The sequence below is a fragment of the Dendrobates tinctorius genome, unplaced genomic scaffold, assembly GCF_039654945.1.
Source record: "Dendrobates tinctorius isolate UK_male_01 unplaced genomic scaffold, ASM3965494v1 ptg000251l, whole genome shotgun sequence".
Lineage (NCBI taxonomy): Eukaryota > Metazoa > Chordata > Amphibia > Anura > Dendrobatidae > Dendrobates > Dendrobates tinctorius.
The window spans coordinates 12,993,551-13,019,163 of record NW_027361918.1 but is presented as its reverse complement, the minus strand read 5'-3'; the positions used below and the strand labels follow the sequence as shown (position 1 = coordinate 13,019,163).

The window sequence follows — 25,613 nt, the reverse complement described above, 5'->3', positions numbered from 1 at the left end:
TGTCACATAGCGCTCAGATATCAGTGGGCCTCACACAATCCACAAGTGTCCAGTGTCCAAAAGTGTACGCAGAGATTCAAAATCTCCATTATCCTCTCGTCACTTTGGTCACAGGCAGCTGTGCCATCGAGCGTGTCACATAGCGCTCAGATATCAGAGGGCCTCACACAATCCACAAGTGTCCAGTGTCCAAAAGTGTACGCAGAGATTCAAAATCTCCATTATCCTCTCGTCACTTTGGTCACAGGCAGCTGTGCCATCGAGCGTGTCACATAGCGCTCAGATATCAGTGGGCCTCACACAATCTACAAGTGTCCAGTGTCCAAAAGTGTGCGCAGAGATTCAAAATCTCCATTATCCTCTCGTCACTTTGTTCACAGGTAGCTGTGCCATCGAGTGTGTCACATAGCGCTCAGATATCAGTGGGCCTCACACAATCCACAAGAGTCCAGTGTCCAAAAGTGTACGCAGAGATTCAAAATCTCCATTATCCTCTCGTCACTTTGGTCACAGGCAGCTGTTCCATCGAGTGTGTCACATAGCGCTCAGATATCAGTGGGCCTCACACAATCCACAAGTGTCCAGTGTCCAAAAGTGTACGCAGAGATTCAAAATCTCCATTATCCTCTCGTCACTTTGGTCACAGGCAGCTGTGCCATCGAGCGTGTCACATAGCGCTCAGATATCAGTGGGCCTCACACAATCCACAAGTGTCCAGTGTCCAAAAGTGTACGCAGAGATTCAAAATCTCCATTATCCTCTCGTCACTTTGGTCACAGGCAGCTGTGCCATCGAGCGTGTCACATATCGCTCAGATATCAGTGGGCCTCACACAATCTACAAGTGTCCAGTGTCCAAAAGTGTACTCAGAGATTCAAAATCTCCATTATCCTCTCGCCACTTTGGTCACAGGCAGCTGTGCCATCGAGCGTGTCACATAGCGCTCAGATATCAGTGGGCCTCACACAATCCACAAGTGTCCAGTGTCCAAAAGTGTACGCAGAGATTCAAAATCTCCATTATCCTCTCGTCACTTTGGTCACAGGCAGCTGTGCCATCGAGCGTGTCACATAGCGCTCAGATATCAGTGGGCCTCACACAATCTACAAGTGTCCAGTGTCCAAAAGTGTACGCAGAGATTCAAAATCTCCATTATCCTCTCGTCACTTTGGTCACAGGCAGCTGTGCCATCGAGCGTGTCACATAGCGCTCAGATATCAGTGGGCCTCACAAAATCTACAAGTGTCCAGTGTCAAAAAGTGCACGCAGAGATTCAAAATCTCCATTATCCTCTCGTCACTTTGGTCACAGGCAGCTGTGCCATCGAGCATGTCACATAGCGCTCAGATATCAGTGGGCCTCACACAATCCACAAGTGTCCAGTGTCCAAAAGTGTACGCAGTGATTCAAAATCTCCATTATCCTCTCGTCACTTTGGTCACAGGCAGCTGTGTCATCGAGCGTGTCACATAGCGCTCAGATATCAGTGGGCCTCACACAATCCACAAGTGTCCAGTGTCCAAAAGTGTACGCAGAGATTAAAAATCTCCATTATCCTCTCGTCACTTTGGTCACAGGCAGCTGTGCCATCGAGCCTGTCACATAGCGCTCAGATATCAGTGGGCCTCACACAATCTACAAGTGTCCAGTGTCCAAAAGTGTGCGCAGAGATTCAAAATCTCCATTATCCTCTCGTCACTTTGGTCACAGGCAGCTGTGCCATCGAGTGTGTCACATAGCGCTCAGATATCAGTGGGCCTCACACAATCCACAAGTGTCCAGTGTCCAAAAGTGTACGCAGAGATTCAAAATCTCAATTATCCTCTCGTCACTTTGGTCACAGGCAGCTGTGCCATCGAGTGTGTCACATAGCGCTCAGATATCAGTGGGCCTCACACAATCCACAAGTGTCCAGTGTCCAAAAGTGTACGCAGAGATTCAAAATCTCCATTATCCTCTCGTCACTTTGGTCACAGGCAGCTGTGCCATCGAGCGTGTCACATAGCGCTCAGATATCAGTGGGCCTCACACAATCCACAAGTGTCCAGTGTCCAAAAGTGTACGCAAAGATTCAAAATCTCCATTATCCTCTCGTCACTTTGGTCACAGGCAGCTGTGCCATCGAGCGTGTCACATAGCGCTCAGATATCAGTGGGCCTCACACAATCTACAAGTGTCCAGTGTCCAAAAGTGTACGCAGAGATTCAAAATCTCCATTATCCTCTCGTCACTTTGGTCACAGGCAGATGTGCCATCGAGCGTGTCACATAGCGCTCAGATATCAGTGGGCCTCACACAATCTACAAGTGTCCAGTGTCCAAAAGTGTACGCAGAGATTCAAAATCTCCATTATCCTCTCGTCACTTTGGTCTCAGGCAGCTGTGCCATCGAGCATGTCACATAGCGCTCAGATATCAGTGGGCCTCACACAATCCACAAGTGTCCAGTGTCCAAAAGTGTACGCAGAGATTCAAAATCTCTATTATCCTCTCGTCACTTTGGTCACAGGCAGCTGTGCCATCGAGCGTGTCACATAGCGCTCAGATATCAATGGGCCTCACACAATCTACAAGTGTCCAGTGTCCAAAATTGTGCGCAGAGATTCAAAATCTCCATTATCCTCTCGTCACTTTGGTCACAGGCAGCTGTGCTCTCGAGTGTGTCACATAGCGCTCAGATATCAGTGGGCCTCACACAATCCACAAGTGTCCAGTGTCCAAAAGTGTACGCAGAGATTCAAAATCTCCATTATCCTCTCGTCACTTTGGTCACAGGCAGCTGTGCCATCGAGCGTGTCACATAGCGCTTAGATATCAGTGGGCCTCACACAATCCACAAGTGTCCAGTGTCCAAAAGTGTACGCAGAGATTCAAAATCTCCATTATCCTCTCGTCACTTTGGTCACAGGCAGCTGTGCCATCGAGCGTGTCACATAGCGCTCAGATATCAGTGGGCCTCACACAATCCACAAGTGTCCAGTGTCCAAAAGTGTACGCAGAGATTCAAAATCTCCATTATCCTCTCGTCACTTTGGTCACAGGCAGCTGTGCCATCGAGCGTGTCACATAGCGCTCAGATATCAGTGGGCCTCACACAATCTACAAGTGTCCAAAAGTGTACGCAGAGATTCAAAATCTCCATTATCCTCTCGTCACTTTGGTCACAGGCAGCTGTGCCATCGAGCGTGTCACATAGCGCTCAGATATCAGTGGGCCTCACACAATCCACAAGTGTCCAGTGTCCAAAAGTGTACGCAGAGATTCAAAATCTCCATTATCCTCTCGTCACTTTGGTCACAGGCAGCTGTGCCATCGAGCGTGTCACATAGCGCTCAGATATCAGTGGGCCTCACACAATCTACAAGTGTCCAGTGTCCAAAAGTGTACGCAGAGATTCAAAATCTCCATTATCCTCTCGTCACTTTGGTCACAGGCAGCTGTGCCATCGAGCGTGTCACATAGCACTCAGATATCAGTGGGCCTCACACAATCTACAAGTGTCCAGTGTCCAAAAGTGTACGCAGAGATTCAAAATCTCCATTATCCTCTCGTCACTTTGGTCACAGGCAGCTGTGCCATCGAGCATGTCACATAGCACTCAGATATCAGTGGGCCTCACACAATCCACAAGTGTCCAGTGTCCAAAAGTGTACGCAGAGATTCAAAATCTCCATTATCCTCTCGTCACTTTGGTCACAGGCAGCTGTGCCATCGAGCGTGTCACATAGCGCTCAGATATCAGTGGGCCTCACACAATCCAAAAGTGTCCACTGTCCACAAGTGTGTGCAGAAATTCTAAATCTCCCCTGTCCTATAGACACCTTTTTTCTCTTTTTTCTTATTACTATATAGTTTGATGGATTTTGTCTACATTTCTACCAAAAATGAGGAAGGCTGGTGGAAGAGGCCGTGGAATTGGGCGGGGGTTAGCAGCTGGTAATGATTGTATTGGTGGTGGATCTGATGGTAGTATCAAGAGCAAAATAGGACCGAATGCAGGAGGTGCTGCCCCTGCGTCATCGTCTGGCTACATAAGGCCTCGAACGCTTAGTTTTCTAGGAGTTGGCAAACCGCTTTTAAAGGCAGAGCATCAGGAAAAAGTTTTGTCTTACATTGCTGACTCAGCCTCCAGCTCTGTCGCCTCCTCTTCTTCAGTTGTAAAAAGTAAAAGCACTGAGTCGTCATTGGAGGCTCATATTCATGAACAACACCTTTCCTTGTGTCCTTCACCCCAACCAAGATTGAAGGATGACGCAGGCCATACTACTGATTACTCCATGGAGCTGTTTTCACATACCATGCCTGGATTATCAAGTCAAATGGTGAATTACCCAGGCCAAGATGAATCTGACATGGAGTGCACTGATGCACAGCCGCTGATGGATGATTCTGCTGGTACATTCTCTCAGAGCACTACATTGTCCTCGCAGTGTACAGAGCCAGATTTTGACCCTGATGAGACTCAGGTGCCCCTTCCCGCACACTATACCACCATACACGGTGACACAGAGAAAGGTGCACATGACATAGAAGAGGAGGTGATGGATGACCCAGTTGTTGACCCAGATTGGCATCCATTGGGGGAAGAGGGTGCTGCTTCCAATAGCTCAGATGAGGAGCATCCACAGCAGACATCGACATCGCAACAGCTGTTATCTGGCAGGCCCGGAGCACTCCAAAGACAGGTTCCAAACATCAAAAGAGTTGCTGGACAGCTTGTCCAGAGGGTCAAAAGATCACAGCGTGCTAGGCCGCAAAATGTCTGCCAAAGTAGGAAGAGTGCAGTGTGGCACTTTTTTGAACAAAATCCTCATGATCAGGCCAAGGTTATCTGTAAGAAGTGCGCAAAGACCTTTAGCCGAGGGAAAAATCTGAAAAATTTGAATACCAGTTGCATGCTTAGACATTTAACCAGCATGCACTTGCAAGCGTGGACACAACACCAAACCTCAAGTGCCACATGTGCAACTGATCACAACGAAGGTAGTCAGCAATGCTACATTGTTTCCCCCACTGTAAGCCCACCGGTTAGCACAGCAGCAAATGTTGAGGTTTCGTTGCAAGGCCACAGCAGTCAGGGAATCCCACTGTTATATCAACGAAAGACTGATTCTAGGCCATCAGAAAGAACACCAACTCCATCACCATCATCAACCCTCTCTCAGTCCGCCCTGTCCACCGCTACTTCCATCATATGCAGCTCTCAAGTCCAGCTCACGCTCCCAGACACTATGAGTAGGTCAAGAAAGTACTCAGTCTCTCATCCGCGTACACTGGGTTTGAACGCCCACATTGCCAAACTAATCTCGTTTGAGATGATGCCCTTTCGGTTGGTGGAAAGCACAGCTTTCTGCGAACTCATGGCCTATGCAGTACCACGCTATGACCTACCCAGTCGCCACTTCTTCTCTCGCAAAGCCATCCCAGCCCTCCACCATCATGTGAAAGACCGCATTGTCCATGCACTCAAGCAGTCAGTGAGCGGAAAGGTGCACCTCACAACTGATGCATGGTCCAGTCGGCATGGCCAGGGCCGTTACGTGTCCATCACTGTGCACTGGGTTAATGTGGTGGATGCAGGGTCCACAGGGGACAGCGGTGGTGGGACAGTGCTGCCTAGCCCACGGTATAGTAAACAGTTGGCTGTAGGCGTTCGACCCTCCTCCTTCTTCTCCTCCTCCTCCAGAAGCGAAAGCTCGTCCACAGAGCGCAGTCGTACGAGCACTCCATCTGCAGCTGCCACTGTTGCACACGATGTGTCCCCCTATCGAGCAGCTAGTGGAAAGCGTCAGCAGGCTGTGTTGCAGATGATGTGTTTGGGCGACAGACACACCGCCGAGGTGCTGGCCGAGTACTTGAAGCGACAAACTGAGTCATGGCTGGGCAGTGTACATCTTGAGGCAGGCAAGGTAGTTAGTGATAACGGCCGTAATTTTGTGGCAGCCATAGCCCTTTCAAAACTCAGCCACATACCTTGCTTGGCTCACACCTTGAACCTGGTGGTGCAGTGCTTCCTCAAAAATTATCCGGAGTTAACAGCCCTGCTCCAGAAGGTGCGAAGACTGTGCGCGCACATCCGCCGGTCGCCTGTACACTCCGTTCGCATGCAGAAGCTGCAGCGATTGCTCCACCTTCCCAACCACTGCCTCATTATCGACATTGCAACAAGGTGGAACTCCACCCTGCACATGGTGGAGCGGCTGTGCGAGCAGAGGCAGGCCATAATGCATTTGTGGGAGGATACACGGCCAGGCACTTTGAGAGCAGACATGGAGTTGACAGGCGTGCAGTGGTCGAAGCTGAAAGACCTTTGTAAAGTCCTTCAGTGTTTTGAGGAATGCACATGGCTGGTAAGCGCAGACGACGCCATCCTAAGCATGAGCATCCCACTTATACGTCTGCTCATGCAAACTTTGACGCACCTTAAGGAGCAGGCGTCTGCAGCCAATGTTGATGAGGAGGAAGAGGAGGAGGGAATCCTTGATGACATTCAGCCATTGTCTGCTCAGGGACCTCTCCTGGGCGAGGTGGAGGAAGAAGAGGAGGAGGAGGAGGAGGAGGATGATGGGGATGATTACTTAGGGGAGGAGGATGCATCTCGTGGGGCAAGTGAAAATGTTGGCGTGGCAAGGTCTGGTACAGGGTTTGTGCGTGACTGGAGGGATGTGGATTTGCCAGAAAGTGCTCCTCCACCCACCACTCGCAGTGCATCATTGACACCGGGAACATTGGCCCACATGTCAGATTATGCCTTGCGGATCCTAAAAAGGGACCCCCGCATTGCCAAAATGATGAACGATGACGATTACTGGTTGGCCAGCATCCTGGATCCACGCTATAAAGGCAAATTACAAAACATCATGCCACAGGAGAACCTTGACCTAATATTGGCTAATAAACAAGCAACTCTGGTAAATCGGTTGCTTGAGGCATTCCCAGCACACAGCAGCGGTGATGGTTCTCACATGAGCCGTACGGGCCGGGGGCAGCTTGGCAGAGGTGTTCGTGGTGCACACAGCAGAAGTGGCGTTGGAGACAGGGGTTTCATGACAATGTTGTGGACTGATTTTTCAAATACCGCTCACACAACTGGTAATACTGCATCGATGGAAAGTGACAGGAGACAGCAGTTGTCAACTATGGTTACAAACTACTTTTCCTCCCATATTGATGTTCTCCCACACAGGTCATTCCCCTTTGACTATTGGGCCGCTAAACTGGACACCTGGCCTGAATTGGCCCAATATGCCTTACAGGAGCTCGCTTGCCAAGCTGCAAGTGTGCTATCGGAAAGAGTCTTCAGTGCAGCTGGATCAATCCTGACAGAAAAAAAGACCAGTCTGTCAACCCAAAATGTGGATGATCTAACCTTCATTAAAATGAACCACGCATGGGTTTCCAAGGATTTTGTCCCACCTTCCCCTGATGACACATAGGGTGACAGAAAAATGGCTTGCTTTGGTCCACCTCTTCCTGGTACTTCACCTATTTCGCCTTTTGCATCAGCTGAATGTCCAACATCAACATATGCCACTTTCTAAAACTCCCTAACTGTGCTGCCTCCCCCCTCATGGCCGGGGTAACCACCTAGCGTACGACACCGTGCGAGTGCCGTTGCCCTGGACAGGTGGGTAGGCCGACTCTTGGGCGCGGGCACTGGCACAGGGTCCCTCATAGTGCAATCAAGTGTCTCTGACGGTGGTGGTGCACACCCGCCGTCAGACACACCGCTGTACTATGAGGGGCCCAGTGCCAGTACCGATGCCCAAGAGTGGGCCCCCCTTGCTTGGGCAGGGCCACAGCATTTGCAATCTTTACCTCTCCCTGCTCCTCCGCTGTGTAATCTGTGCCGTCAAATCCATACTGTGCCTGACACCGTCTGAGCCTGCCTCCTGAGACATATATTTTGAATGTGTATGCTATCCATACATGTTATCCAGGGATACGGTACCCTTTCTAACCTTTGTGCAATGACGTGCAATCCATACTGGGCCTAACACCGTCTGAGCCTGCCTCATGCTGTATAGACATATATTTTGAATGTGTACGCTATCCATACATGTTATCCGGGGATACGGTACCCTTTCTAACCTTTGTGCAATGACGTGCAATCCATACTGGGCCTAACAACGTCTGAGCCTGCCTCATGCTGTATAGACATATATTTTGAATGTGTACGCTATCCATACATGTTATCCGGGGATACGGTACCCTTTCTAACCTTTGTGCAATGACGTGCAATCCATACTGGGCCTAACACCGTCTGAGCCTGCCTCATGCTGTATAGACATATATTTTGAATGTGTACGCTATCCATACATGTTATCCGGGGATACGGTACCCTTTCTAACCTTTGTGCAATGACGTGCAATCCATACTGGGCCTAACACCGTCTGAGCCTGCCTCATGCTGTATAGACATATATTTTGAATGTGTACGCTATCCATACATGTTATCCGGGGATACGGTACCCTTTCTAACCTTTGTGCAATGACGTGCAATCCATACTGGGCCTAACAACGTCTGAGCCTGCCTCATGCTGTATAGACATATATTTTGAATGTGTACGCTATCCATACATGTTATCCGGGGATACGGTACCCTTTCTAACCTTTGTGCAATGACGTGCAATCCATACTGGTCCTAACACCGTCTGAGCCTGCCTCATGCTGTATAGACATATATTTTGAATGTGTACGCTATCCATACATGTTATCCGGGGATACGGTACCCTTTCTAACCTTTGTGCAATGACGTGCAATCCATACTGGGCCTAACACCGTCTGAGCCTGCCTCATGCTGTATAGACATATATTTTTAATGTGTACGCTATCCATGCATGTTATCCGGGGATACGGTACCCTTTCTAACCTTTGTGCAATGACGTGCAATCCATACTGGGCCTAACACCGTCTGAGCCTGCCTCATGCTGTATAGACATATATTTTGAATGTGTACGCTATCCATACATGTTATCCGGGGATACGGTACCCTTTCTAACCTTTGTGCAATGACGTGCAATCCATACTGGGCCTAACACCGTCTGAGCCTGCCTCATGCTGTATAGACATATATTTTGAATGTGTACGCTATCCATACATGTTATCCGGGGATACGGTACCCTTTCTAACCTTTGTGCAATGACGTGCAATCCATACTGGGCCTAACACCGTCTGAGCCTGCCTCATGCTGTATAGACATATATTTTTAATGTGTACGCTATCCATACATGTTATCCAGGGATACGGTACCCTTTCTAACCTTTGTGCAATGATGTGCAATCCATACTGGGCCTAACACCGTCTGAGCCTGCCTCATGCTGTATAGACATATATTTTGAATGTGTACGCTATCCATACATGTTATCCAGGGATACGGTACCCTTTCTAACCTTTGTGCAATGACGTGCAATCCATACTGGGCCTAACACCGTCTGAGCCTGCCTCATGCTGTATAGACATATATTTTGAATGTGTACGCTATCCATACATGTTATCAGGGGATACAGTACCCTTTCTAACCTTTGTGCAATGACGTGCAATCCATACTGGGCCTAACACCGTCTGAGCCTGCCTCATGCTGTATAGACATATATTTTGAATGTGTACGCTATCCATACATGTTATCCGGGGATACGGTACCCTTTCTAACCTTTGTGCAATGACGTGCAATCCATACTGGGCCTAACACCGTCTGAGCCTTCCTCACGCTGTATAGACATATATTTTGAATGTGTACGCTATCCATACATGTTATCCAGGGATACGGTACCCTTTCTAACCTTTGTGCAATCACGTGCAATCCATACTGGGCGTGAGAACGGCTGGCGAGCTGTTAAGCAAGCTACAGCACCTGTCCAGACAAGTACAGGGATTCCCTAGCGAGGAGACTTATTTGATTGTTTTCAATGTTGGGACAGCAATTTTTGGGGAGCACTATACTCTGGAGAATGATAGATGGGGCCCACCATACACTGGAACATTCCAAAGGTGGACATCAGACACTGGAGCAGCATTTACAGGGCCCATTATACACTAGAGCATTAGAAATGGGGCCCATTATGTTTGGAGCATTATTTGGGCCCATAAGACAGTGGAGCTTCATCCATGGGGACCAACATATACTGTAGCATTATGTGGAGCTCATCATATACTGTTTCAAACATTATATGGGACCAATGATTCTGTATGGAGAAATAGATGGGCCTCGTCATGAGATGTAAAAAGTGAGGTATTTTTCATTGTACTATACCGCTATTTATCTGCCGTATCGGAGCATGATGAGTTGTGGTATGTGTTAAAGGGGCGCTCTTTCGCCCAGGGCACATGAAAACCTGCAGCCAGCCCTTCCCCCCCACAACTTTAGCCAAATAACACCCATTTTTCAGTGCGTAACTTATATTATGAAGTTAATTAAGGTTGACAAGCTTAAGTAAGAAGAATTGATGTTTTTGGCATTCAAATGGGCACTGTTGGTGTGTTTCCTGTCCTCCTCTCACTTCCGACTTTTATTCCCCATTGACTTACATTGGGTTTCGTGTTTCGGGACGACCCCGACTTTTCCCTTTAATCGGACGATCTTGCTCGACCCGACTTTTGGAAAAGTCGGGTTTCACGAAACGAAACGCGACCCTAAAAAACCAAAAGTCACTCAACTCTAGTGATAACCACTACACTACAGAAACTGGCTGCGGAAGGTTACTGTGGTCATGACGAGCCATCGAGAACAAAGACTCAACGTCAAAAGCTTTAATTTCAACGCCTAATGTCATGCTTCTATCCAGTTTCGAACTGGGGACCGTTCGCGTGTGAGGTGAACGTGACAACCACTACACTTCAGAAACTCCATGCAAAGATAAAGATGTTTAAACATGCTGAAATGAACTTGAAAAAGAAAAAAACAGCCAGCCAAAGTCAAGAGGTCTTCCTCTATGTCTGAAGACAGGACAAAGTGCATTTTGCAACACAGGAACCTTTCATTTGTCAGGCTATTGTAGAAAAAGAACAAACAGGGAAACAAAACCATGCTCCACAAAACATTCTCATGCCTTTGTCCAAAAGCCAAAAAGAAAAAACACCTAGATGCCTGCTTTCGCACCTTGATCCTATCAGGTGTTTCTTGAATTAGGAACACTTAGACACTGTCAAAAACACACATGCTTGCCAAAAGCAAAAACGGGTAGAAATAATCACATTGGTAAAAGTAATGCTCATTAAACCAGCAACAGAATATGCTAACTAAGGCTAATTAAGCCAACAATATACGTTTGTGAATCAAATAAAGAAAAGCCACATGTTTCTGCCCGGGATCAAAACAGGGAACTTTCAGGAGGATGGCAAACAGGACAATCACTACACTACAGTAACCAAACAAGAGCGTTTACTGTGGTCATGGCAAGCATTAAAGATCAAGCACTCATTGTCAAAAGCGCTAGTTTGCAAGAGAAACGCTGTGTTTCTGCCCAGTTTCGACCTGAGGACCTTTCGCGTGTAAAGCGAACGTGAAACCGCTACACTACAGAAACCAACCGATTCAAACAAACAAAAAATGCTGTGGTCATGGCAAGCAATAAAGAACAAGCACTGAAAGTCAAAAAGATCGTTTTCCAAGAGAAAAAGCTGTGTTTCTGCCCAGTTTCGAACTGGGGACCTTTCGCGTGTGAGGCAAACGTGATGACCGCTACACTACAGAAACAGGATGCAAGTGCTTACTGTGGTGACAACAAGCAATCGAGATCAAGAACTGAAAGTCAAAAGCTTGGATACCAAAGGGTAACTGCGTGTTTCTGCCCAGTTTCGACCTGAGGACCTTTCGCGTGTAAAGCGAACGTGAAACCGCTACACTACAGAAACCAACCGATTCAAACAAACAAAAAATGCTGTGGTCATGGCAAGCAATAAAGAACAAGCACTGAAAGTCAAAAAGATCGTTTTCCAAGAGAAAAAGCTGTGTTTCTGCCCAGTTTCGAACTGGGGACCTTTCGCGTGTGAGGCAAACGTCATGACCGCTACACTACAGAAACAGGATGCAAGTGCTTACTGTGGTGACAACAAGCAATCGAGATCAAGAACTGAAAGTCAAAAGCTTGGATACCAAATGGTAACAGCGTGTTTCTGCCCAGTTTCGAACTGGGGACCTTTTACGTGTTAAGCGAACGTGATAACCACCACACTACAGAAACCGGCTGCAGAAGGTTACTGTGGTCATGACGAGCCATCGAGAACAAAGACTCAACGTCAAAAGCTTTAATATCTAAAGAAGAATATAATGCTGTCTGCAGAACCTGCAGGGCACAAATCAGATTAGCTAAAGCTGAAAATGAACTGAGGCTTGCAAGAGATGTCAAAAGCAATAATAAAGGATTTTGGGGATATGTCAAAAGTAAAAGAAAAGTCAAAGATGCTATAGTATTTTTACAGGATGAAAATGATGAAATGGTAAGACAGGATGTTGAGAAGGCTGAACTTTTAAATTCCTATTTTGCATCTGTTTTCTCTCAGAAAGGAAATGCAACATCAACTGTTATTCACTGTCCTATTAAGGGAATAGAAGAATCCAGGATATCTATAAACAGAAAGATAGTGAGGAAACACTTAGCTAACCTAAATGAATTCAAGTCTCCAGGTCCAGATGAATTACACCCCAGAGTACTGAAGGAGATAGCAGAAGAAATTTTTGAACCCCTCTCCATAATCTTTGAAAATTCTTGGAGAACAGGAGAAGTGCCAGAAGACTGGAGAAGAGCAAATGTTGTTCCTATCTTCAAAAAGGGGAAGAAGGTGGACCCAGGCAACTATAGGCCGGTGAGTCTGACTTCTATACCAGGAAAGATCTTTGAACAAATTATTAAACTACATGTATGTCAATACCTGGATAAGAATGAAGTGATTAAACAGAGTCAGCATGGGTTTGTAACTGATAAGTCATGTCAGACTAACTTAATTTCCTTCTATGACGGTATCACTGATTGGGTGGATCAAGGAAATGCTGTAGATATAGTATATCTTGACTTCAGCAAAGCATTTGACAAAGTCTCTCATACAATCCTTATTGAAAAAATGACTAAGTATGGAATGGACAAGGCAACTGTTAGGTGGATTCATAACTGGCTTAGTGATCGGACCCAAAGAGTGGTCGTAAATGGCTGCACATCCAGTTGGAAGAATGTCTCAAGTGGGGTACCACAGGGCTCTGTCCTGGGCCCTGTATTGTTCAACATCTTTATCAACGATTTAGATGAAGGAATTGAGGGTAAACTGATTAAATTTGCTGATGACACAAAGCTAGGAGGGATAGCTAATACTAGAGAGGAGAGAGAGATGATTCAAAAAGATTTAAATAAACTGGAGAAGTGGGCAGCAACTAACAGAATGGTTTTTAACAGGGAGAAATGCAAAGTACTACATCTGGGCAATAAAAATGAAAAAAGCATATATAGAATGGGAGGAATAGGGCTAAGTGACAGCACATGTGAAAAAGACTTGGGTATACTAATAGATCACAGACTGAATATGAGTCAACAGTGTGATGCAGCAGCAAAAAAGGCAAATGCAATTCTAGGATGTATTAACAGAAGCATACAGTCTAGATCACGTGAAGTCATTATTTCCCTCTACTCCTCTTTGGTCAGACCTCATCTGGAATATTGTGTCCAGTTTTGGGCACCACATTTTAAAAAAGACATCAACAAACTGGAGCAAGTTCAGAAAAGAGCGACCAGAATGGTGACCGGTCTGCAAACCCTGTCTTATGAGGAAAGGTTGCAGGATTTGGGAATGTTTAGTTTGCAAAAGAGAAGACTGAGAGGAGACTTAATAGCTGTCTACAAATATCTAAAGGGCTGTCACATTGTAGAAGGATCAACTTTATTCTCATTTGCACAAGGAAAGACTAGAAGCAATGGGATGAAACTGAATGGGAAGAGACACAGTTTAGATATTAGAAAAAACTTTTTGACAGTTAGAGTGATCAATGAGTGGAACAGGCTGCCACGAGAAGTGGTGAGTTCTCCTTCAATGGAAGTCTTCAAACAGAGGCTGGACAGACATCTGACTGGGATGATTTAGCGAATCCTGCTTTGAGCAGGGGGTTGGACCAGATGGCCCAGGAGGTCCCTTCCAACTCTAAGATTCTATGATTCTATGATTCTATGATTCTATGGGTAACAGCGTGTTTCTGCCCAGTTTCGAACTGGGGACCTTTCGCGTGTTAGGCGAACGTGATAACTAGAGTTGAGCGAAACGGGTCGAAAAAATTCAAAAGTCGCCGACTTTTGGCAAAGTCGGGTTTCATGAAACGAAACCCGACCCTAGGATGAGGTCGGCCACGAGGTCGGCGACTTACGCGCCAAAGTCGCGTTTCAAAAGTTTGTTTTGCGCTCTTTTTCAGCCAATCAGGATCCACGGACACTGTGGGCAACGTGATGACCTAGGCACTGGTCACCACCATCTTTCAGAAGGGCATGCAAGTGATTGGCTTGCTTTGGTGGGCGTCACAGGGGGTATAAAAGGGCGTGCACGCTGACCGCCATCTTACTTCTGCCGATCTTAGTATAGGGAGAGGTTGCTGCTGATTCTGTAGGGAGAGCGTTAGGCAGGGAAGAAGACAAAAAAACTGCTTCTGCTGCTAGCGATTTGGCCTGCACAACACACAAGTCACTGTGTGTGCAGTGCAAGGGGAGGCTATATTGTGGTGTATCAGTGGTGTTGGTTGTTGGGCTGCCTTTTAAGGCTTCCTGACACGCTGGCATTGCTGTTTACCCAATGCTCCGCAAACTGCTTTTTTAAAAGCAATCCAATCTCCCTTATCCTCTCATCACTTTGGTCACAGGCAGCTGTGCCATCGAGCGTGTCACATAGCGCTCAGATATCAGTGGGCCTCACACAATCCACAAGTGTCCAGTGTCCAAAAGTGTACGCAGAGATTCAAAATCTCCATTATCCTCTTGTCACTTTGGTCACAGGCAGCTGTGCCATCGAGCGTGTCACATAGCGCTCAGATATCAGTGGGCCTCACACAATCCACAAGTGTCCAGTGTCCACAAGTGAACGCAGAGATTCAAAATCTCCATTATCCTCTTGTCACTTTGGTCACAGGCAGCTGTGCCATCGAGCGTGTTATATAGCGCTCAGATATCAGTGGGCCTCACACAATCTACAAGTGTCCAGTGTCCAAAAGTGTACGCAGAGATTCAAAATCTCCATTATCCTCTCGTCACTTTGGTCACAGGCAGCTGTGCCATCGAGCGTGTCACATAGCGCTCAGATATCAGTGGGCCTCACACAATCCACAAGTGTCCAGTGTCCAAAAGTGTACGCAGAGATTCAAAATCTCCATTATCCTCTCGTCACTTTGGTCACAGGCAGCTGTGCCATCGAGCGTGTCACATAGCGCTCAGATATCAGTGGGCCTCACACAATCCACAAGTGTCCAGTGTCCGAAAGTGTACGCAGAGATTCAAAATCTCCATTATCCTCTCTTCACTTTGGTCACAGGCAGCTGTGCCATCGAGCGTGTCACATAGCGCTCAGATATCAGTGGGCCTCACACAATCCACAAGTGTCCAGTGTCCAAAAGTGTACGCAGAGATTCAAAATCTCCATTATCCTCTCGTCACTTTGGTCACAGGCAGCTGTGCCATCGAGCGTGTCACATAGCTCTCAGATATCAGTGGGCCTCACACAATCTACAAGTGTCCAGTGTCCAAAAATGTACACAGAGATTCAAAATCTCCATTATCCTCTTGTCACTTTGGTCACAGGCAGCTGTGCCATCGAGCGTGTCACATAGCGCTCAGATATCAGTGGGCCTCACACAATCCACAAGTGTCCAGTGTCCAAAAGTGTACGCAGAGATTCAAAATCTCCCTTATCCTCTCGTCACTTTGGTCACAGGCAGCTGTGCCATCGAGCGTGTCACATAGCGCTCAGATATCAGTGGGCCTCACACAATCCACAAGTGTCCAGTGTCCAAAAGTGTACGCAGAGATTCAAAATCTCCATTATCCTCTCGTCACTTTGGTCACAGGCAGCTGTGCCATCGAGCGTGTCACATAGCGCTCAAATATCAGAGGGCCGCACACAATCCACAAGTGTCCACTGTCCACAAGTGTGTGCAGAAATTCTAAAACTCCCCTGTCCTATAGACACCTTGTACCTTGTTTTACATTACTATATAGTTTGTTGGATTTTGTCTACATTTCTACCAAAAATGAGGAAGGCTGGTGGAAGAGGCCGTGGAATTGGGCGGGGGTTGGCAGCTGGTAATGATGGTGTTGGTGGTGGATCTGATGGTAGTGGCAAGAGCAAAATAGGACCGAATGCAGGAGGTGCTGACCCTGTGTCATCGTCTGGCTACATAAGGACTCGAACGCTTAGTTTTCTAGGAGTTGGCAAACCGCTTTTAAAGGCAGAGCATCAGGAAAAAGTTTTGTCTTACATTGCTGACTCAGCCTCCAGCTCTATCGCCTCCTCTTCTTCAGTTGTAAAAAGTAAAAGCACTGAGTCGTCATTGGAGGCTCATGTTCATGAACCACACCTTTCCTTGTGTCCTTCACCCCAACCAAGATTGAAGGATGACGCAGGCCATACTACTGATTACTCCATGGAGCTGTTTTCACATACCATGCCTGGATTATCAAGTCAAATGGTGAATTACCCAGGCCAAGATGAATCTGACATGGAGTGCACTGATGCACAGCCGCTGATGGATGATTCTGCTGGTACATTCACTCAGAGCACTACATTGTCCTCGCAGTGTACAGAGCCAGATTTTGACCCTGATGAGACTCAGGTGCCCCTTCCCGCACACTATACCACCATACACGGTGACACAGAGAAAGGTGCACATGACATAGAAGAGGAGGTGATGGATGACCCAGTTGTTGACCCAGATTGGCATCCATTGGGGGAAGAGGGTGCTGCTTCCAATAGCTCAGATGAGGAGCATCCACAGCAGACATCGACATCGCAACAGCTGTTATCTGGCAGGCCCGGAGCACTCCAAAGACAGGTTCCAAACATCAAAAGAGTTGCTGGACAGCTTGTCCAGAGGGTCAAAAGATCACAGCGTGCTAGGCCGCAAAATGTCTGCCAAAGTAGGAAGAGTGCAGTGTGGCACTTTTTTGAACAAAATCCTCATGATCAGGCCAAGGTTATCTGTAAGAAGTGCACAAAGACCTTTAGCCGAGGGAAAAATCTGAAAAATTTGAATACCAGTTGCATGCTTAGACATTTAACCAGCATGCACTTGCAAGCGTGGACACAACACCAAACCTCAAGTGCCACATGTGCAACTGATCACAACGAAGGTAGTCAGCAACGCTACATTGTTTCCCCCACTGTAAGCCCACCGGTTAGCACAGCAGCAAATGTTGAGGTGTCGTTGCAAGGCCACAGCAGTCAGGGAATCCCACTGTTATATCAACGAAAGACTGATTCTAGGCCATCAGAAAGAACACCAACTCCATCACCATCATCAACCCTCTCTCAGTCCGCCCTGTCCACCGCTACTTCCACCATATGCAGCTCTCAAGTCCAGCTCACCCTCCCAGACACTATGAGTAGGTCAAGAAAGTACTCAGTCTCTCATCCGCGTACACTGGGTTTGAACGCCCACATTGCCAAACTAATCTCGTTTGAGATGATGCCCTTTCGGTTGGTGGAAAGCACAGCTTTCCGCGAACTCATGGCCTATGCAGTACCACGCTATGACCTACCCAGTCACCACTTCTTCTCTCGCAAAGCCATCCCAGCCCTCCACCATCATGTGAAAGACCGCATTGTCCATGCACTCAAGCAGTCAGTGAGCGGAAAGGTGCACCTCACAACTGATGCATGGTCCAGTCGGCATGGCCAGGGCCGTTACGTGTCCATCACTGCGCACTGGGTTAATGTGGTGGATGCAGGGTCCACAGGGGACAGCGGTGGTGGGACAGTGCTGCCTAGCCCACGGTATAGGAAACAGTTGGCTGTAGGCGTTCGACCCTCCTCCTCCTCCTCCTCCAGAAGCGACAGCTCGTCCACAGAGCGCAGTCGTACGAGCACTCCATCTGCAGCTGCCACTGTTGCACACGATGTGTCCCCCTATCGAGCAGCTAGTGGAAAGCGTCAGCAGGCTGTGTTGCAGATGATGTGTTTGTGCGACAGACACACCGCCGAGGTGCTGGCCGAGTACTTGAAGCTACAAACTGAGTCATGGCTGGGCAGTGTACATCTTGAGGCAGGCAAGGTAGTTAGTGATAACGGCCGTAATTTTGTGGCAGCCATAGCCCTTTCAAAACTCAGCCACATACCTTGCTTGGCTCACACCTTGAACCTGGTGGTGCAGTGCTTCCTCAAAAATTATCCGGAGTTAACAGCCCTGCTCCAGAAGGTGCGAAGACTGTGCGCGCACATCCGCCGGTCGCCTGTACACTCCGTTCGTATGCAGAAGCTGCAGCGATTGCTCCACCTTCCCAACCACCGCCTCATTATCGACATTGCAACAAGGTGGAACTCCACCCTGCACATGGTAGAGCGGCTGTGCGAGCAGAGGCAGGCCATAATGCATTTGTGGGAGGATACACGGCCAGGCACTTTGAGAGCAGACATGGAGTTGACAGGCGTGCAGTGGTCGAAGCTGAAAGACCTTTGTAAAGTCCTTCAGTGTTTTGAGGAATGCACACGGCTCGTAAGCGCAGACGACGCCATCCTAAGCATGAGCATCCCACTTATGCGTCTGCTCATGCAAACTTTGACGCACCTTAAGGAGCAGGCGTCTGCAGCCAATGTTGATGAGGAGGAAGAGGAGGAGGGAATCCTTGATGACATTCAGCCATTGTCTGCTCAGGGACCTCTCCTGGACGAGGTGGAGGAAGAAGAGGAGGAGGAGGAGGATGATGGGGATGATTACTTAGGGGAGGAGGATGCATCTCGTGGGGCAAGTGAAAATGTTGGCGTGGCAAGGTCTGGTACAGGGTTTGTGCATGACTGGAGGGATGTGGATTTGCCAGAAAGTGCTCCTCCACCCAGCACTCGCAGTGCATCATTGACACCGGGAACATTGGCCCACATGTCAGATTATGCCTTGCGGATCCTAAAAAGGGACCCCCGCATAGCCAAAATGATGAACGATGACGACTACTGGTTGGCCAGCATCCTGGATCCACGCTATAAAGGCAAATTACAAAACATCATGCCACAGGAGAACCTTGACCTAATATTGGCTAATAAACAAGCAACTCTGGTAAATCGGTTGCTTGAGGCATTCCCAGCACACAGCAGCGGTGATGGTTCTCACACGAGCCGTACGGGCCGGGGGCAGCTTGGCAGAGGTGTTCGTGGTGCACACAGCAGAAGTGGCGTTGGAGACAGGGGTTTCATCACAATGTTGTGGACTGATTTTTCAAATACCGCTCACACAACTGGTAATACTGCATTGATGGAAAGTGACAGGAGACAGCAGTTGTCAACTATGGTTACAAACTACTTTTCCTCCCATATCGATGTTCTCCCACACAGGTCATTCCCCTTTGACTATTGGGCCGCTAAAATGGACACCTGGCCTGAATTGGCACAATATGCCTTACAGGAGCTCGCTTGCCCAGCTGCAACTGTGATATCGGAAAGAGTCTTCAGTGCAGCTGGATCAATCCTGACAGAAAAAAGGACCTGTCTGTCAACCCAAAATGTGGATGATCTAGCCTTCATTAACATGAACCATGCATGGGTTTCCAAGGATTTTGTCCCACCTTCCCCTGATGACACATAGGGTGACAGAAAAATGGCTTGCTTTGGTCCACCTCTTCCTGGTACTTCACCTATTTCGCCTTTTGCATCAGTTGAATGTCCAACATCAACATATGCCACTTTCTAAAACTCCCTAACTGTGCTGCCTCCCCCCCATGGCCGGGGTCACCACCTAACGCACGACACCGTGCGAGTGCCGTTGCCCTGGACAGGTGGGTAGGCCGACTCTTGGGCGCGGGCACTGGCACAGGGTCCCTCATAGTGCAATCAAGTGTCTCTGATGGTGGTGGTGCACACCCGCCGTCAGACACACCGCTGTACTATGAGGGGCCCAGTGCCAGTACCGACGCCCACGAGTGGGCCCCCCTTGCTTGGCAAGGGCCCCAGCGTTTGCAATCTTTACCTCTCCCTGCTCCTCCGCTGTGCAATCTGGGCCGTCAAATCCATACTGTGCCTGACACCGTCTGAGCCTGCCTCCTGAGACATATATTTTGAATGTGTACGCTATCCATACATGTTATCCAGGGATACGGTACCCTTTCTAACCTTTGTGCAATGACGTGCAATCCATACTGGGCCTAACACCGTCTGAGCCTGCCTCATGCTGTATAGACATATATTTTGAATGTGTACGCTATCCATACATGTTATCCGGGGATACGGTACCCCTTCTAACCTTTGTGCAATGACGTGCAATCCATACTGGGCCTAACACCGTCTGAGCCTGCCTCATGCTGTATAGACATATATTTTGAATGTGTACGCTATCCATACATGTTATCCAGGGATACGGTACCCTTTCTAACCTTTGTGCAATGAATGTGCAATCCATACTGGGCCTAACACCGTCTGAGCCTGCCTCATGCTGTATAGACATATATTTTGAATGTGTACGCTATCCATACATGTTATCCGGGGATACGGTACCCTTTCTAACCTTTGTGCAATGACGTGCAATCCATACTGGGCCTAACACCGTCTGAGCCTGCCTCATGCTGTATAGACATATATTTTGAATGTGTACGCTATCCATACATGTTATCCGGGGATACGGTACCCTTTCTAACCTTTGTGCAATGACGTGCAATCCATACTGGGCCTAACACCGTCTGAGCCTGCCTCATGCTGTATAGACATATATTTTGAATGTGTACGCTATCCATACATGTTATCCAGGGATACGGTACCCTTTCTAACCTTTGTGCAATGACGTGCAATCCATACTGGGCCTAACACCGTCTGAGCCTGCCTCATGCTGTATAGACATATATTTTGAATGTGTACGCTATCCATACATGTTATCCAGGGATACGGTACCCTTTCTAACCTTTGTGCAATGACGTGCCATCCATACTGGGCCTAACACCGTCTGAGCCTGCCTCATGCTGTACAGACATATATTTTGAATGTGTACGCTATCCATACATGTTATCCGGGGATACGGTACCCTTTCTAACCTTTGTGCAATCACGTGCAATCCATACTGGGCCTAACACCGTCTGAGCCTGCCTCATGCTGTATAGACATATATTTTGAATGTGTACGCTATCCATACATGTTATCCGGGGATACGGTACCCTTTCTAACCTTTGTGCAATGACGTGCAATCCATACTGGGCCTAACACCGTCTGAGCCTGCCTCATGCTGTATAGACATATATTTTGAATGTGTACGCTATCCATACATGTTATCCAGGGATACGGTACCCTTTCTAACCTTTGTGCAATGACGTGCAATCCATACTGGGCGTGAGAACGGCTGGCGAGCTTTTAAGCAAGCTACAGCACCTGTCCAGACAAGTACAGGGATTCCCTAGCGAGGAGACTTATTTGATTGTTTTCAATGTTGGGACAGCAATTTTTGGGGAGCACTATACTCTGGAGAATGATAGATGGGGCCCACCATACACTGGAACATTCCAAAGGTGGACATCAGACACTGGAGCAGCATTTACAGGGCCCATTATACACTAGAGCATTAGAAATGGGGCCCATTATGTTTGGAGCATTATTTGGGCCCATAAGACAGTGGAGCTTCATCCATGGGGACCAACATATACTGTAGCATTATGTGGAGCTCATCATATACTGTTTCAAACATTATATGGGACCAATGATTCTGTATGGAGAAATAGATGGGCCTCGTCATGAGATGTAAAAAGTGAGGTATTTTTCATTGTACTATACCGCTATTTATCTGCCGTATCGGAGCATGATGAGTTGTGGTATGTGTTAAAGGGGCGCTCTTTCGCCCAGGGCACATGAAAACCTGCAACCAGCCCTCCCCCCCCACAACTTTAGCCAAATAACACCCATTTTTCAGTGCGTAACTTATATTATGAAGTTAATTAAGGTTGACAAGCTTAAGTAAGAAGAATTGATGCTTTTGGCATTCAAATGGGCACTGTTGGTGTGTTTCCTGTCCTCCTCTCACTGCTGACTTTTATTCCCCATTGACTTACATTGGGTTTCGTGTTTGGGGACGACCCCGACTTTTCCCTATAATCGGACGATCTTGCTCGACCCGACTTTTGGAAAAGTCGGGTTTCACGAAACGAAACGCGACCCTAAAAAAACCAAAAGTCGCTCAACTCTAGTCCTCAGTTCGAAACTGGGCAGAAACACAGCGTTTCTCTTGCAAACTAGCGCTTTTGACAATGAGTGCTTGATCTTTAATGCTTGCCATGACCACAGTAAACGCTCTTGTCTGTTTACTGTAGTGTAGTGATTGTCCTGTTTGCCATCCTCCTGAAAGTTCCCTGTTTTGATCCCGGGCAGAAACATGTGGCTTTTCTTTATTTTGATCACAAATGTATATTGTTGGCTTAATTAGCATTAGTTAGCATATTCTATTGCTGGTTTAATGAGCATTACTTTTACCAATGTGATTATTTCTACCCGTTTTTGCTTTTGCATGTGTGTTTTTGACAGTGTCTAAGTGTTCCTAATTCAAGTAACACCTAATAGGATCAAGGTGCGAAAGCAGGCATCTAGGTGCTTTTTCTTTTTGGCTTTTGGACAAAGGCATGAGAATGTTTTGTGGAGCATGGTTTTGTTTCCCTGTTTGTTCTTTTTCTCCAATAGCCTGACAAATGAAAGGTTCCTGTGTTGCAAAATGCACTTTGTCCTGTCTTCAGACATAGAGGACGACCTCTTGACTTTGGCTGGATATTTTTTTCTTTTTCAAGTTCATTTCAGCATGTTTAAACATCTTTAGCTTCGCATGGAGTTTCTGAAGTGTAGTGGTTGTCACGTTCACCTCACACACGAACGGTCCCCAGTTCGAAACTGGATAGAAGCATGACATTAGGCATTGATATTAAAGCTTTTGACGTTGAGTCTTTGTTCTCGATGGCTCGTCATGACCACAGTAACCTTCCTCAGCAGGTTTCAGTAGTGTAGTGGTTATCACGTTCGCCTAACACGCGAAAGTTCCCCAGTTCGAAACTGGATAGAAGCATGACATTAGGCGTTGGTATTAAAGCTTTTGACGTTGAGTCTTTGTTCTCGATGGCTCGTCATGACCACAGTAACCTTCCACAGCCGGTTTCTGTAGTGTAGTGGTAATCACGTTCGCCTAACTCGCGAAAGGTCCCCAGTTCGAAACTGGGCAGAAATACGCTGTTACCCTTTGGTATCCAAGCTTTTGACTTTCAGTTCTTGATCTCGATTGCTTGTTGTCACCACAGTAAGCGCTTGCATCCGGTTTCTGTAGTGTAGCGGTTATCACGTTCGCCTCACACGCGAAAGGTCCCCAGTTCGAAACTGGGCAAAAACACAGCTTTTTCTCTTGGAAAATGATCTTTTTGACTTTCAGTGCTTGTTCTTTATTGCTTGCCATGACCACAGCATTTTTTGTTTGTATGAATCGGTTGGTTTCTGTAGTGTAGCAGTTATCACGTTCGCTTTACACGTGAAAGGTCCTCAGTTCGAAACTGGGCAGAAACACAGCGTTCCTCTTGCAAACTAGCGCTTTTGACAATGAGTGCTTGATCTTTAATGCTTGCCATGACCACAGTAAATGCTCTTGTCTGGTTACTGTAGTGTAGTGATTGTCCTGTTTGCCATCCTCCTGAAAGTTCCCTGTTTTGATCCCGGGCAGAAACATGTGGCTTTTCTTTATTTTGATCACAAACGTATATTGTTGGCTTAATTAGCCTTAGTTAGCATATTTTATTGCTGGTTTAATGAGCATTACTTTTACCAATGTGATTATTTCTACCCGTTTTTGCTTTTGGCAAGCATGTGTGTTTTTGACAGTGTCTAAGTGTTCCTAATTCAAGTAACACCTGATAGGATCAAGGTGCGAAAGCAGGCATCTAGGTGCTTTTTCTTTTTGGCTTTTGGACAAAGGCATGAGAATGTTTTGTGGAGCATGGTTTTGTTTCCCTGTTTGTTCTTTTTCTCCAATAGCCTGACAAATGAAAGGTTCCTGTGTTGCAAAATGCACTTTGTCCTGTCTTCAGACATAGAGGAAGACCTCTTGACTTTGGCTGGCTGTTTTTTTCTTTTTCAAGTTCATTTCAGCATGTTTAAACATCTTTAGCTTTGCATGGAGTTTCTGAAGTGTAGTGGTTGTCACTAGAGTTGAGCGACTTTTTTTTTTTTAGGGTCGCGTTTCGTTTCTTGAAACCCGACTTTTCCAAAAGTCGGGTCGAGCAAGATCGTTCGATTATAGGGAAAAGTCGGGGTCGTCCCGAAACACGAAACCCAATGTAAGTCAATGGGGAATAAAAGTCGGCAGTGAGAGGAGGACAGGAAACACACCTACAGTGCCCATTTGAATGCCAAAAGCATCAATTCTTCTTACTTAAGCTTGTCAACCTTAATTAACTTCATAATACAAGTTACACACTGAAAAATGGGGGTTATTTGGCTAAATTTGTGGGGGGGGGGGGCTGGCTGCAGGTTTTCATGTGCCCTGGGCGAAAGAGCGCCCCTTTAACACATACCACAACTCATCATGCTCCGATACGGCAGAGAAATAGCGGTATAGTACAATGAAAAATACCTCACTTTTTACATCTCATGACGAGGCCCATCTATTTCTCCATACAAAATCATTGGTCCCATATAATGTTTGAAACAGTATATGATGAGCTCCACATAATGCTACAGTATATCTTGGTCCCCATGGATGAAGCTCCACTGTCTTATGGGCCCAAATAATGCTCCAAACATAATGGGCCCCATTTCTAATGCTCTAGTGTATAATGGGCCCTGTAAATGCTGCTCCAGTGTCTGATGTCCACCTTTGGAATGTTCCAGTGTATGGTGGGCCCCATCTATCATTCTCCAGAGTATAGTGTGCCCCAAAAATTGCTGTCCCAACATAGAAAACAATCAAATAAGTCTCCTCGCTAGGGAATCCCTGTACTTGTCTGGACAGGTGCTGTAGCTTGCTTAACAGCTCGCCAGCCGTTCTCACGCCCAGTATGGATTGCACGTGATTGCACAAAGGTTAGAAAGGGTACCGTATCCCTGGATAACATGTATGGATAGCGTACACATTCAAAATATATGTCTATACAGCATGAGGCAGGCTCAGACGGTGTTAGGGCCAGTATGGATTGCACGTCATTGCACAAAGGTTAGAAGGGGTACCGTATCCCCGGATAACATGTATGGATAGCGTACACATTCAAAATATATGTCTATACAGCATGAGGCAGGCTCAGACGGTGTTAGGCCCAGTATGGATTGCACGTCATTGCACAAAGGTTAGAAGGGGTACCGTAACCCCGGATAACATGTATGGATAGCGTACACATTCAAAATATATGTCTATACAGCATGAGGCAGGCTCAGACGGTGTTAGGCCCAGTATGGATAGCACGTCATTGCACAAAGGTTAGAAAGGGTACCGTATCCCTGGATAACATGTATG

The 25,613-nt window shown here is 47.1% G+C and overlaps 2 non-coding genes across 2 annotated transcripts; one reads left to right on the top strand and one right to left on the bottom strand.

Moving 5' to 3' along the window:
• Positions 1–11,620: 11,620 nt before the first annotated feature.
• Positions 11,621–11,693, bottom strand: TRNAV-CAC (transfer RNA valine (anticodon CAC)). The gene has a single exon. It is a non-coding gene; the product is annotated as a tRNA-Val (tRNA).
• An 11,738-nt stretch (positions 11,694–23,431) lies between these two features.
• Positions 23,432–23,504, top strand: TRNAV-CAC (transfer RNA valine (anticodon CAC)). Its single transcript has one exon. It is a non-coding gene; the product is annotated as a tRNA-Val (tRNA).
• The last annotated feature ends 2,109 nt before the right edge of the window (positions 23,505–25,613 follow it).